This window comes from Notamacropus eugenii, chromosome 4 (assembly GCF_028372415.1).
Source record: "Notamacropus eugenii isolate mMacEug1 chromosome 4, mMacEug1.pri_v2, whole genome shotgun sequence".
Lineage (NCBI taxonomy): Eukaryota > Metazoa > Chordata > Mammalia > Diprotodontia > Macropodidae > Notamacropus > Notamacropus eugenii.
Window position 1 is genome coordinate 449,328,093 of NC_092875.1, and position 15,738 is coordinate 449,343,830.

The following is a 15,738-nucleotide window of genomic DNA, read 5'->3' on the forward strand; positions in this document are numbered from 1 at the left end:
CCAACATTTGTCATTATCCTTTTTTGTCAACTTTGTCAATCTGATGGGTGTGAGGTACAACCTCAGAATAGCTTTAATTAGCATTTCACTAACTTTAATGATCTACAGTGTTTTTTTTTTAAATGTGACTTGATTTTCTCATTCTTTATGTTCAAAGATGCTGTTAGAATAGAAAGAACAGTGAATCACAGTCAGAAGACTCAATTTCTTTTTCTATTCTCCCATTAACTTGTTAGATGATCTTAGACCAACCATTTCACTCTCTTATGCCTTAGTTTCTTCATCTGTAAAATGAAAAGGTTGGTCACTAGACAGTCTTTTCTGACTTTAACATTCAGAAATATTGTTACACAAAAACCAAAATCTAAAGTCCATACATTTAAAGATGAAGAAAGTTTACAGGGATGAATCTGATCACTAGTAACCTCTACATATATCTTCAGTTACTAGAAAGAGAATAATAAAAATGAATTGCCTGGAGATGAGCAGGGAAATATCTAATAACCTTCCATGTTATTCCTCAAATTCCTTTTCCCCCTCCTTTAAAGTGTCACAACTTCACTAGATTGAAGAAAGCCTATACTTGGAACCAAGGGGGCTACAACAGGTTGACATGGTTTAATTCAATTCAATTAAACACTTATTGAGCATTTAGCTTATCCAAAGCATTATGTCATGTGCCAGGGATACACACCTCCCAAACCAGAAAGAGTCGTTGCCCTCAGGGGGATTATATTCTACAATATATACATACAGAAATTAATTTGAGAAAGGAGAGAATACTAAGAGAGTATTAAGAGCTAGGGGGATCAGGAAAAGTTTCCCCGCAGGAGGCAGGTGGCAGCTAAATTGGGATATGAAGGAAATGAAGGATTCTAAGATGGTGAGGTGAGGAAGGAGTACATTTCAGGCATGAACACAGTCACACCGGTAGGATATGATATGGAAAGTCAAGTTGAGAAAATAGCAAGTCCTAGTCAGTTTGATTGAATTGTGGAGAGTTTGATGAGGAGAGTGAATGAAACATGTCTTGAAAGAGAGGCTGGAGACAGATTATGAAGGGCTTTAAATGGTAAACTAGGGAGTTTGCATTTGATCCCAGAGGCATTAATTCCTGCACAGGAGAAGTGGAACATGCAGACCTGTACTTTGAAAGAAGTTTTTGGCAGCTGTGTAGAGGACAGATTGGAAAAACATGGAATAGAAACTGGGTGACCAATTAGGAAGCTGTTGTAAAGCCCAGGCCAGCTTCAAGACATTTTTCATCTAAACCATACGGATGTTTGCAGTCTTTTCATAGGTCTGGGTTTTGGCAAACGTGTGTTTGTGTTTTTAAATATCATATACCCTAGAAATGATAGAGGGTTGATTTAAAAAAAAAAACAGTGAAAAGGCGATCCCTTGGTAGCTCCTTTAAACCATTTAATTATCTTCAGAGTCATGAAATTCTCCCTCATACATGGCTACCCCTCTCAGTTGAAGTCTGTTTCCCTTTTTTGTGGGTCCTATACTTCAGTTACTTCTCAGGTTTCTCAGCTTCTAGATACATAAACTCAATTCTTCTTGCTGCATTCACAGGTCTGACTGTGCCCGCCTTCCACGTTATGTGAGGAAACATACCGTGTGTGCCCCCTGCTTCTGTTAAAATTCTCAGCACCAGCCTGGAAGCAGTAGTGACACCCACAAAGCCAAGAGCAGGTGATGTGTGCACTGAAGATGGAAGGGCCCACAAATCACAAGCTGCTGTTTATGGCTGTGGCGGTGCTGAACGAGGCAGAAGAGAACGTATTATTATTAGCTATGAACAACAGCGTCCTGTAAATCAGTGTTACTATTGTGATTGAATATTTATTCAATATTCAGAGTAAACTGCACAAAATTCATAAAAAATATGACCCAATCTATGGGAAAATTATGCTAATAGAAGGATGCCCTCTCTTCTCCTCTGAAGGCTACAATAAATCCAAATTGTGCCATAAGGAATAACCAGAAAGCATGCTGCTGAGGATATTTGCCACAAACAATGTTGCTACCCAGTGGCAAACAGGTACCTCCTTTGATGAAACTACTTTAACTGTTTTAAAACCTTTTTGAAGTTTTCTATTTAAAGATGATATTTAAAATAAGAAACAACACGTTTTTAAAGAAATTTTCATTTTTAAATTTTACCTTCCATTTTATTTTATTCTTTTCAGTTAACAAATGCTTATTTTTCTTCCCCCTTATTTAAAAGGAAAAATAAAAACCCAAACTCTTGTAACAAATTTTCATAGTGAGGTATAATGGGGGTCTAATGCATGTGCCAATCCCGTCAGCTTGCTATGATGACATCTACACATGGAGGGCATCAGGGAGCTACTTCTGGGAGAATCATGATGACTGGGACATGCAAGGAAACACTCTAACTGGTTTCAGACTGGCCCACCATGTAGTTGGGAGGAGACCTTTTCCATTGGCTGTGTAGCTGAACTGTTAGTGTCTTTGAAAAGGCTTCCATCCTCAGTCTTTTTGCTGCATTCACATCCTGGGGAAAGGGGCACTGCTTTACTCAGAGCTTCTGGTACTGAGAGCTCAGTCTTTGATCTTGGGAGTTTCAAAGACCAGAAGAAGCCACGTGAATCTGGGAGTGGGAATGCAGGCTGTATTTATGTAGCCAACGGAGCACTGATGCCCAAGGAATAAGGGGCAAGGAGTGACTCTTCAGGATGATCTTCTGGACTCTAGCCTGGCAGAAGGACTCTTCTAGTACCAATGCCACCTTTGGGAGTAAACTTGGTAGTACTAATACTATGGAGGAACGCAGGTTTTGGGGAAAATATTTGAACTTTGTTCTTGCTATATCTTTGACACTTTTGTAAGAGCTACCTGATGTTTTGTGGTTAAATGGATGGAGAATGGAGCGAGAAACATAGTCAATGGGGGCTTAATGATGATAGCAGAGGAAAGAGACACCCTAGCACTCTCATGGCATCTGAAAACCTGAGTGGGGAAGGAGGATGAGGCAACAGGTGTGGCCCTGAGAGAAGGCCATAGTATCCATGTTACCGAAACAAAACAAATTCCCCACACTGACCATATCCATCCTGCCTATTGAGTGCATCACCTTTCTGTCAGTTCTCTAGAAACATTTTAAATGGAGTCTCAGATCTTCTCTGAATACAAATAAAGATTTTTGTTACTATATTAGTAACTAAATACTAACAGAGGCTATCAGTTGATCCTTTCTTAATAAAAATTTTCTGGCCTTAGAGATTATAAATAATATAATACATATTTATTTAAAACCAAACCTACCCTGCCTTGGCCACTTTCTAGCGATATGACCTTGGACACTGTCCCTTCTCTAGGCCTCAGTTTCCTCATCTATAAAATAAGGGCTGAACTAGATGGCCTCTTAAGTCCCTTACACCTCCAGAACCATGGGATATGGATCCCATGAAGATGTAGCAATATCCCAGCTAGCTTAGATGGAGAGCTATGGGGCTGGGGACCGACCCGGTGAACTTAGGTTCCTACCTAGGTCTACAAGGGGAGAATTTTCCTCCAACTAACAGGGCTGTGATACTGTCACAATGCCTGACCCATACTAAGAGCTTAATAAATCCTTACTCATTCATAAAAAGGAATAAAAGAACTTAAAAATCCTACTGTATACTAGATAATTCTCTGCTTAATTTTAAGTATTTGAAAAATGAATTTTGGTGATGATTTGATCAGAACCTTTCCAAGTTCTCTGCCTTAACTGGAAGCTTCATGACACATATCCTGGACCCCCCTCCAGCTCATTTTTTAAAAATTTATATCTTTATTCTCACAAATGAAGAGACCTCCATTTAAAGAAACTCCCTCTAACAATAAGACAGGCAGTTGTTCACTGCTAATAATCTCAGAGAGTCGCTTAGGGCACTGAGAAGTTAAATGACCTGTTTAGGATAATAAATCCAGTCTGCGTGAGAGCCTGGATTTCAGTCTAGTTCTTCCTGCCTCTGCTTTGTCATGCTGACTTTCATACCCATGTTACCTCCTCATCAGTCCTTTTCCTCTCTTGGCTTCCTCAAATCCACTTCACCTATATTTAGCCCAACCTATGGTACTATCATCTTTAAAACAGTTCCTTCTACCCCTTAACATTTGGGATTTTTCAGCTAGTAGGCCTCGCACTCCGGCTTCCCCCTGCAGGCCTCACACACTTTGTAAGCCATTTCCCTAGGCTCACAAGCCTTGGGGAAAGTATTGTCCTCGCTCCCTGCTCTGGTTTCCAGGCCATTTCTATACTTTTATGCAGCAACAATCTTTCTTTTAAATCCATGCCAATGCTTTATGACCTTCCTTCCTTCCTTGCTGTGGTCATCTGCTGACTCAAGGATTTGGGTTTTTTTTAAGGATTTTAGCGCCTAGATCTCCATTTTCCTCTTCACCACCATTCCCCTGACAGTATCCACAGAGATTTTTAACATTAATGTTGATGCCCCCTGACCACACAATTTCTCAACAGCTTCAACTTTAATGACCGTTTTCTGCACTTAGTGTTAACTCCACGTTGGCATGGCCATGCTCTGTCTCACAGCATCACATCACGTGCAAGATTCTGGACTTGGGAATGCCACGACCTTTTCTCCTTCTACACTTTTCAGACCAAGCCAGCTTATAGCCGTCATCAGCACCACCAGTTTCTGGACCCTCCCCATTCTTTCAGTCCGTCTCCATTACATTGGATTTATTTGTCTTGCCCCAAGGTCTTTCATTTTAATAATTTATCAGCCACTGACAAGGCAAATCCCTTCAACCTTTGATTTATCATACATAGAAAACATGGGTTTCAGGCCTTTCATTTTATCTCTCAAATGCCACGAGTAAATAAATGGGCAAACTTTGTATTTTCCTACCTACATATATCTGCCATAGTTCTTTTCTACTCTTGTATTTCAGACAATGGGGGAAAGTAGGTGGTACAATGGATAGAGTACTGACCTGGAGTCAGGGAGAACTGAGTTCAAATCTTGCCTCAGACACTTACTAGTTGTGTGACCCTAGCAAAGTCACTTCACCCTGTTTGCCTCGGTTTCCTCATCTATAAAATGAGCTAGAGAAATAAAAAGCAAACCACTCCAGTATCTTTGCCAAGAAAACTCAAAATGGGGTCATGAAGAGTCAGACATGACTGAACAAGAACAATAATTTTAGACAATCGCTTGGCCAAGGAGACCTCTTAAAACAGGGAAGAATCAGGTACAGTGAGATAAAACTGCTTTCTGTGCAGCAAAGGAAATGATACCCAGGAGATAATTAAAAGTATAATTAAACCTGAGATATTTAGACCAAGAGTGATGTCACAAAATCACTGCAAGCCTGAAGCACAGAACTTTTTTGAAGCCAATCATTTAGATGTAAGTGTCACTCAGTTCCTGACCGTTTTGGATCCTGACTATGTTAGACTTGCTAGGAGTGACTGAGTGTAGATATTTTAACACATTTAATTGAAAGGTGTGGCCTACAGAAGACAAACAAACTTCTTATGATGCAGCTAAAGTACACGACTCCCGTAGCTGGAAGTTGCTGAAATTGTTTCTCTTGCTCACTGGCCCATTTTTCCTGTCAGTGTTTCCTGAACACATGAACAGAAAATGTTCAAATACAGCTGAGGTCCTGGGAAGTGCCTGGTTTTTCATTATACGGAGATTTTAGATACTGTGGACATAACTGGTTGTGTATGTGTACTGGCTTGAAGACATTAAATAGGGATGTGGTTTTTCTCTTGTTCAGCTGTGTCTGACTCTTCGTGGTCCCTTTTGGGGCCTTTTGGGCAAAGACGCTGGAGTGATTTACCATTTCCTTCTCCAGCTGATTTGACAAATGAGAAAACTGAAACAAAGCAGGTAAAATGACTTGCCCAGGGACACATAGCCAGGAGTGTCTGAGGCCAGATCTGAACTCAGAAGGAAGAGTCTTCTGCACTGCTGGTGCTCTACCAACCGCACCAAGAGAGTTTAAAGCGGGGCTTCATCATCTCAATTTCGTTTGGTCTATAACCTTCCCCATAAGCTTTTTCTCATGAGGTACCAAGGAACGGTGCTGGCATCCGAACCTCACACCACTGTTTCAGCCCGCCTACTAAAATGAGCACAAGATTTGGAGTGAGAGGTTCTGAGGTCAAATTCCAGCCTTGCCCATTATTACCTCCTCCACCTGCAGAAATTCATTTAACCTCTTTGGGGTTCATTTTCCTCATCTGAAAAATGAGGGGAATGGACTAGGTCTCCAAGGCCCCCTGCAGCTCGAAATGTATGACGTTGTGGTGCTGGCTAAGGAGGGAGTGAGAGGAAAGGATAAAGAGATTTATTTTGTTTTTAAAAGAAAAACATTCGTAACATTAACAGAGAAGAAGGAAGCTGTTGGTTGAGTAGATTTCTAGAACAGTAGAATTCAGTTGGTCATAATAAAAATCAATTAATTTTAAAATGCGCTTTGCTGCCCTTTCCCCCTTTCCACAGCAGGGACAGAGTTAATGAACCATGTAAGCTATTCATTCATAACTAATTTTATGGGACCTACAAATATGTATTTCTTCTTGTTTGTTATGTGTGCTTCTCAAAGTATGTCATTGTGCATTTTCTAACCCCCAAGTACTATTTTCAGTATATCTGTTCCTTTAATAAATCTATTTTTTAATGTCAATAAAAAGCCTTGAATTCTGACCTAATCTTTATCCATTGCTAATTTATTGCCTTGTAAGTTATCCAGAGTTAAGGAACATTTCCGAGAAAGTAATGAAACTTCACAATTAAGGGACAGACAGAAAGAAAAGAAAGATTATACCGTGTCAAGAAGGCTAAGGCTAGACTATCAGAAAGGAGGGGATACCAACGGCATCTAGTGCTATGCTGCAGAAATGTAAGGTGAGCCAGACAGTATGGAAAAGAGAAAGAATATTGGATTTGGAGTCAAAAGACCTGGTTTGAATATCACTTCATTTACTGTCTGACCAATGACAAGGTGTAACCCCTCAAGACCTCAGACTGGAGATAAATATAGGTATGTATATATATATATTACATATAATATATAGTTATATATTCTAATTACTGCGTATATGTGCGTATATATAATTGTATATCTGTATACCTCAAATAGAGATTAATATCTATCTTTTAACTGCTTCATAGGGTTGTTGTGAGGTAGGTGCCTAAAGCATTAAAATGCGCGTTTTGGGGACTGGGGTAAATGTCAGGGAATTCAATTAAAAAGTCACTTTGTCCTTGGGAACAGAAGTTTCAATCGTGCGACGGAGATTCAAAATCAGTTTCCAAATGATTCCCAAACCATTTTTATATTTATATAGTGTGGATGTGTGTGTTCAGTTTATACACACACATACAAACATTAAATATACTTAAGGAAGAGTGTGTCTCAAGCCTAGAGAATTCTCTGACTCACAGAAGATCAGTCATGTTGGTAACTATATGTTAGAGAAGAAGGTGGAGACAGATCCGTCCATCCGCTCCATCCGCTCCATTCATCTAAAGAGCTTTTCTAATCTGCAGCAAAGCTCCCCTGCTTTCAGGCTGAGACTGAAGCAGTCTATGTGATGGATACAGCCACCCAAGCATGGTCGTTGCCATGATTTCTCTCTAACAGTCCTATTCTAAACTCATTCATGCAAGCTTCATGTTCTCCTATGAGCCAGAAAGGTCAGCTGAGGGCTCTAAATATCATCTAGCACCAAGAGTCATTCTGATGATAATTCATTTTTGGTGACGATGGGTTATTTATGTCACTTGCCTAAGCCAGCCAGTTAAAACATGGGTCTTCCTCTCCCAACTTTCAAAATCTACTGGAGTATTACTATAAGCAATAAAATAAAACAAACAAGTACCCCCCCCCCCCCAAAAAAAAAAACCTCAGAGAAACCTTTGTGGAAAAGTTCATTATACTGTGGTTAATGAGAACTTAAATAAAGGAAACAATTCAGGATGATCTCATTTTAGCCACTTTCTCAAGATGCATGAATTAAGCAACAAAAGCACGAATGTGAACTTTGATCAGACTTATTACTTTGCGCTTTGTTGAACTCTCTGTCAGCAGCATCTACAACAGTGTCATTGATGCACCAAGGACATTAGATAGGATGCTTTACTGAATGTGGAAAAAAGGCAGGTTCTGAGATCACTGCTCAGAAATTTCACACTCCCCTGAGAAACAGTGTTTGTAGAATCCAGATAAAAAGAAAGCTATAGAAGCTCAAAATACCAAGAACCTGCGATGTAAATCACAGACAGCTTGCAATTTTGGATAGAATATCCTCTGTGAAGTAAGGTTGTTCAACACTCAATGATCATAGTAACGGTGGCAGTTCAGATTTGCATAGCTCCTTCACTGACAAAGAACTTTATAAATATCATGTTGCTCCTGTTCAGCTGTTTTCCAGTGTTTGACTTTTTGGACCCCATTTGAGGTTTCACTGGGAAAAGATGCTGGAGTAGTTTGCTATTTCCTTCTCCAGCTCATTTTATAGATGAGAAACTGAGGCAAACAGGGGTAAGTGACTTGTCTAGGATCACACAGCTAGTAAGTGTCTGAGGCCAGATTTGAACACAGGAAGATGAGCCTTCCTGAGCTCTTTCTATTTAGTAACCTAGCTAACCGAAGACCCATTATGAGTATTTTAAAAAGATGAGACTCGGGAAGGCCAAGTAACTTTAGTCAACGTCACATAGATCATGAATGTCAAAATCAGGGCTTAAACCCAGGGTCCAAGGTCAGGACTCAGACTACAAATCCGAAGCTAAAGTTCTTTTCACTATGCCACAGATGCTTCAGAGATCAAGTGTCTAATCTGTTTCTTGGATCTTTCATTAGTGAAATAAGGACTTCTGTAATATAAATGGTTTCTCATTTGTATAAAAATAGCTTATTTTTCTATCATAAATGTTTGAACCTATAGAAATATTAAATGGTTAAAACCTTATTGATGTTTTGCAAATATAATGATGAATTTTCAAAATTATAGTAGAACTTTATGGCAGAACTTGTTTTGTTTTACCTTAATAACATGAACAGATTTCTATGAGCAAGAATTTTGAGTGGGTAATAACTTGCTATTCCAGAGTTTTTCTAGTCATATTTTTTATGTATCTATGTCTTCCAATATTTAGAATATTAACCATCTCATTTGGTGTATATAGAATCCTGAGTTTTAATTTAATAAAACTTTTATCCTATCATTTCTTAGAAAGCTCTCACAAAAATTATTACGTGCCTTCATTACTTTATGGAAAGTATTAAGAACTCTTATGTAAAGTATTATGCTTGGCTGTCTACAGAAGAAGTCAATGGATACAAGTTTCTTCCTTCCCATTATTCTTTAAGGAAAGAAGGAAGACAAACAGATGTTGAATATGCCATCTAACTTTGTCTAAGATACTTTTGTCTATATATTTTCTCTCTTTCATTAAAATAATTCATCAATTCATTCCAGAAATTTTTACTAAATCCCTCTTATGGGTAAGGCACGTAATAAGTACGCTTATGTACTTATTAGATAAGTGCCCTTAGGTACTTAAGTAGATAAGAAGATGTATACACACACACACACACACATGGATAACAGTACTGACTTTTAAGAAGTTTATGTGTTACAGTGTGAGATGTAAGACATGTACATAACAGACTCAAGTTGAGTTTTATATAGAAAATCAGTTGGGAAATCTGGCTCACTTCTAGCTATAATCAAGACGGTATGGATAAAGGGGCATTGCTTCCCTTCACCTACTCTTCACAGTCAAGCTGACTCTGCCGTAGCACAAGTGGCCCCCTATATCTGGACTATGCTCTTTCCTTATCTTTCCACTTCATCTAATCCTTTGCTCACTCAAAGCACAGAAGAGATACCACCTCCTACCATCTCTAAAGAGATAAGAGATGATACGAAAACCTAGAAACCAGTCATCAGAGCCTCTTAGCAAAGAAGACACAGAAATGAAACAAGATTCTCTTGCAAAAGGAGAGAATGTCAAAAGACTTTGGGAAACATATGTATGACGGCTGACATCTGGAGTTAGAGAGCAAACTCAACACAAGCCAGAGGAAAGGTTTTACTGTGGCAAGTTCCAATTTTTCTCAGAAGAGTTATCGAATCCATCTGGTGAAGAGCCACAGAGACACTGCAGATGGAAGAGGTGACTGAAGCAGAGAAACAGAGGAATCTCTTGAACTAACATTCGATCTTGTGTGTGATCTGAAATCAGATCCAGTTCCAGAGTAGGTGCTATCATTCTTATCCCTATTTTATAGATGGAGTTTAAGTGACTTGTCCAAGGTCACCCAGCTAGTAAATGTCTGAGATAAGACTCAAACTCAGGTCTTCCTAAATGCAAAGCAAGTGCTCTATTCATTGTGCCATCTGAGAATGGTTTCAGAAGGATCTCCTTTCTGAGATGGAGGGTCTCAGAATGCTCTTGAAGGAAGTTTAACAGTACTACTGTCAAAAGTATATATTTCCTGTGCATTTCTCATAACTGTGGTAGAGAAAAAAAAATCTGATATTTGGATGTGTGTCGAACAGACTTTGAATAAGAGAAGTAAGGCCATTAGGACGCTATGCCATGAATTTAAGAAGCCTTGAACCATTTACGAGTTAGTCAGCAGGTCTCATTTGCAGTGGCTACTATCATCCAGTTTTGGCAGAGAAAGACGACCTTCATATGCCCAGCAGGATTGTAATTCTATGGACTATTCCAAGTGACCTTGAGGGTATCTGCCATTTTTCAAAGAATGATAGAGAAAGTGATATGAGATATGAACTACTTGAAAGTGTTGGTATATGTAGATGATCTCATTTTCTTTGGAAAGATGTTGGAACAACATGAGAAAAGATTAATGAAAATGTTAGATTGATTAGGGGAAGTTTATTTGAAGCTTTGTCAATTAACAAGTTCCAGGTTTGCTGAGTCTCCAAGTATGTGCATCACATAATGCCTCATCAGGGAGTGAGTACAAATGGAGAAGAGAAAGAAATGCTTGCCAGCTGGCCATATCCAAAGACTATCTATTAACTAAATACTTTCGTAGGATTTGGTGGCTGTTATGGAAAATTTGTGAAGAATTATGTTATCATCTCTGAGCTATGCAGTGATCTGATTTATGGGTACACAGTTGGGAAAGGACATTCTGGACTTCGGCACTATTTGGAGACTGTTGGGATGAGAATTGTAAATGAACTTTTAAGGACTTGGTCAGTTGCCCATTACAAAAGTACTGGCTTACACAGATCCAGTAAAACCTTTTCTTTTCCATAGTGATGGAAACCTGGAAGGCTTGGGAACAGTCTTGTACCAAGAGATCTGACCAGAAACTCATTACTTTTGTCAGTAGAGCCTTGCTGATAATGAGAGTATTCCAAACCTAATTTGGAGTTTTGGACTTTAAAGTGGACAGTCATTGAGAAGTTCTGAGACTATTATATGGAGCCCAATCCCTGTTGACCAACAATTCACTGACATACTTTGTTGGATACTGCCTATCAGAGTTGATAAAAGTATTAACCAACTATGAGTTTAATGTGAACTATAGACCAGAGAAGATATCAATGCAGATTCTCTAACCTGTAGGCCAGGTGAGTCCAAAGTTATGGTGATACAGAGAAGGAATGTGATCTGTGACATACAGAGAGATGGAACTTCATGATCTTATTAGTTCCCATGGGTTCAATGATCATCTCTATACAGAGAAGTCCCAGATCTTTATATACAGTCCTGGTTTCCCCCACCATCAAATGCATGTTGTACATCTCATATATGCTCCACAGACAAATCAAATGCAATATGTCCCGAAGAGAATTCATTATCTTTCTATCCCCTGAATTCTCCCTCTTCCCAATATCTCTGTTAGTTTGGACTCCCCCCACCCTCACCCTCATCCCCATGCTTCTAAGAGATTAGAGAGGAAACTGTCTGTGCCATTCAGTCAATCAAACAATTATTAAGCACATACTACGTTCCAGGTATTGTGTTAATCACTGGAATGTACAAAAGATAGTCCATTCTCTCAAGGAGCTCACAGTTTAATGCTGGGGAGGAAAAAGGAGAGATAATACAAAAATAACTATGTAGAAACAAGCTACATACAGGACAAATGGGAAATAATCAACAGAGGGAATGAAGGAACTAGAATGAAAAGGGATAGGAAAAAGCTTCCTGGAGAAGGGGGGAATTTTAGCTGGGATTGAAAGGAAATCAATGAAAGCTGGAGTCAGAGGTAAAACAGGAGGATATCCTGGGCATGGAGAAAATGCTCAGAGCTGGGAGATGGAGTTTCTTGTTGGAGGTACAGAAAGGAGGCCAGTTTCATTGGACTGGAGAGTATGTGGATGGTGGTGAGAAAGAAGGGGTATGAAGAGTAGAAAGGGGAGGTGGTGGGGAGCCGGGTTACAAAGCACTTTTAATGCCAGACAGAGGATTTCATATTTAACTTTATATTTCATTCATCAAGAAGAGAACAATGTGAGTATGCCCTGTGTCCTTAAGAATTATTCCTTGAAAGAAAATAAAGTTATTTATAGTCATATGAAAAAATGCTCTAAATCACAATTGATTAGAGAGATGCAAATCAAAACAACTCTGAGGTACAACATCATACCTATCAGATTGGCTAACATGACAAAACAGGAAAATGGTGTTGGAGAAGATGTAGGGCAGTTAGAACACTAATTCATCATTGGTGGAGTTGTAAGCTGATCCAACCATTGTGGAGAGCAATTTGGAATTATGCCCAAAGGGCTATAAAAATGTGCATACCCTTTGATGCAGCAATACTGACTCTAGGGCGCTCTATCCCAAAGAGATCATAAAAATGGGAAAAGGACCTACCCACATGTACAAAAATATTTATAGCAGCTCTTTTTTATGGTAGATAAGAGCTGGAAATTGAGGGGATGACCATCTGCTGGAGAATGGCTGAACAAGTTGTGGTACATGAATGTAATGGAATATTATTGTGCTATAAGAAATGATGAACAGGAGAACTTCAGAAAAACCTGGAAAGATTTATATGAACTGATGCTGAGTGAAGTGAACAGAACCAGGAGAACATTATACAAAGTAACAGCCACAGTGTGTGAGAACTGTTTCTGACAGACTTAGCCCTTCACAGCAATGCAAGGACCTAAAACATGTCCAAAAGATTAATGATGCAAAATGCCAGCTGTCACATCCAGAGAAAGAACTACAAAGTCAGAACGTAGAATGAAGCAGTCTATTTTAGACTATTTTCTCTTGTGTTATGTTTTGTTTTGTTTTTTTCTCATGGTTTCTCCCATTTGTTTTAATTTTTCTATGCAACATGATTAATGTGAAAATAAGTTTAATGAGAATGTATGTGTAGAACCCATATAAGATTGCATGCTGTCCTAGGGAGGCACTGGGGAAGGAGAGAAAGAAAACTGAAAACTTATGGAAGTGATTGTTGAAAACTGAAAACAAATTTTTTTTTTTAAAAAGAGAAAAAAAGAATTATTCCTTGAGGATAATTGTGTTCAGCTTTGTTGGCACTTCAGGCCTGATAATTTAAGCTTCCTCCAATGGGAATCTTTTCAAAACTCAGTTTGCCTTCAACATATTCTAGAGAAATTGAAAATTTGGGGATGGGGAAAGATTTCTTTCTCTTATTAGAAAAGGACAAATTTAGAAACATTAGTTACACTCAGTCCTTGCTGGGACATCCATGAACACCTCTGTGATATTACTGGGCATCAAATACTTACTGCTTTGGGGAAGCCTACTGAAAGAAGGCCCTTGCCAGGTTTAAGGGAGCCACATTTGTGTAAACTGGTTTTTCATGATTTTTGGACATGACAACACATATGAATCAGTACTCCTTAGCCCTATAATTGTATATGCACATAGCCAGTGACTGTGAGGGACCCCAGCAGTAAACAATGGAAACCAACGCACATCCTGGAATTTTGGGATCATCTAACAACTATGTTGAAGAAATTATGAGATTTGTTTGTTTGCTTTTGATTTGGTCTTTCAGAGGCCAATTGGAATTCTGCCCCATGGATTTTTATTATGATTCTTTGGTCATTAAGGGAGGCACTCAAAAGGACAATGATAAAGTGTCCCCAGGAATTCAGAGACATTTTTGGAATTGGAGATATGGACAAATGTGCCAATAGCACCCCCATTTAATTAGCCAAGTTTCTGTATGGGAGGAGAAGCCTCCACTCTCATCCCTGGACTATTTATTATGAATTATATTTCACTGTCTGGGGCTTATAGCGCAACAGTGCTCAGGCTCAGGCAATGCTCTATCCCAGCATGCGGCAGAACGCCTCGGGCACTCCTAAGGGTACTTCTGACTCAGCACAGGTGACAGCAGTTGACTGGAACAGGAAGCAAGGAGAGACACAGGCACCACTGGCAATGACCAGGAGCAGTGGGAAGAAACTCCAGGTCCTACCAGGGGAGTGGGCAAAGACGTGAGATTAAGTAAAGCTGGCCAGGGGGCAATGAGAAGAGACAGGCCCCAGGGGCAGTGGACAGCAGCAGACAATGGATGCTAGTAGTATCAGATGGTGAGGGCAATAGGTAGAGACATGGGTCCTGAGGTGGTGGACAGTGGATTAATTCCTAGCAGTGGTAGCAGCCAAGAGGCAGAAGAATGGGTACCAGTAATAGCAATGACAAAAGACAGGCCCACTGTAGCCTACTGATCGTCCCCTCCATGTTGCTGCCAATACAACACCTGGTGGCTATTGTATCATTACTCTAGAGGATGAAGGGGCAACACTTTTAGAAGGGACCTTGCTTTCTGGCAACAAGGGGAGGTAAACGTGCCTATCCAGTTCCCACAGAAGGGGGACAGTCCCTCAGAGGCCTTTCAAGGGGCAAAGATTTTGTGTTTCCTTCCCCCTTCCCACTGTGGGGCTCCCAGAGATGGGGAGATCCTGGTCAGTGGGACAGACGATGGCATTTTTTTGCAGGTCTTTGCTGTAGCCTCGATGCTCTGGGTGTTCCTCCTGCTTTGGATCACGCTTCCACATCGAGGACTCATTCTGAACTGCGAAGACTGGGCCTCACCTCCCACATGCTCCTGATCATTTAGACCTGGGACTTGGGACTTCCAGGGACTCTTTCTAGATTTGGACATTTCTTTAGGGAGCTGTTACATTGTATCATTTTGGTGTTTTTTTTTTTTTCCTGTTTCTGTTTCCTCTTCCTCCTTTAGTACTGCTTATATCAGGCTTCTTGAATACAGAGGTCAGGGTTGACTAGTAACAGCCTTAACGTCTAAGTAGCTAGGAGTTAGAGGCTCTTGGGGTACAAAGGGGAACTCCAGCAAGATTCAGTTCAGCCGAGTCAGTGGGAGGGGTCCTCAGTGCCCATCCTTGTAAGCGAGAATATCTTTCTTTTTTGGCTAAATAAATCTCTCCCTTTTTTTGTTTATTGTTAATGACCTACAAGTGTATTATTTTGTATCAAAAACCTAAACTACCAGGAGACTGGCCTGAGTTAGATCTTTCTGAAAACAGGGGTCAAGTAAAGTCAATTAGCGTTTGTGAAGCACCTACTCTGTGCCCAGCACGGTGCTAACCAAAAGCAAAGATGAAAGAAACTAGTCCTCCCCACCTCCGCTCTTAAATCTCTTGGGGGACACCATTTAAAAACAGCAATGTACAAACAAAATATGTAAAGGAAAAATTGGATATAATGTTGGAAAGTCGTTATTTCCAGTATTTCCTCT

The 15,738-nt window shown here is 39.8% G+C and overlaps 1 protein-coding gene and 1 long non-coding RNA gene across 4 annotated transcripts in view; one reads left to right on the forward strand and one right to left on the reverse strand.

The window, feature by feature from the left end:
- The window catches only part of LOC140501963 (uncharacterized), a 71,575-nt gene extending 64,894 nt beyond the window's left edge, over positions 1–6,681 (forward strand). For both annotated transcript variants that reach the window (XR_011966459.1, XR_011966458.1), the window contains one exon: positions 1,579–6,681. This is a non-coding gene — a long non-coding RNA (uncharacterized lncRNA). The remainder of the gene's footprint in view (positions 1–1,578) is intronic.
- ADGRV1 (adhesion G protein-coupled receptor V1) overlaps positions 1–15,738 on the reverse strand; it is a 751,592-nt gene that overhangs the window by 34,463 nt on the left and 701,391 nt on the right. The window lies entirely within an intron of this gene.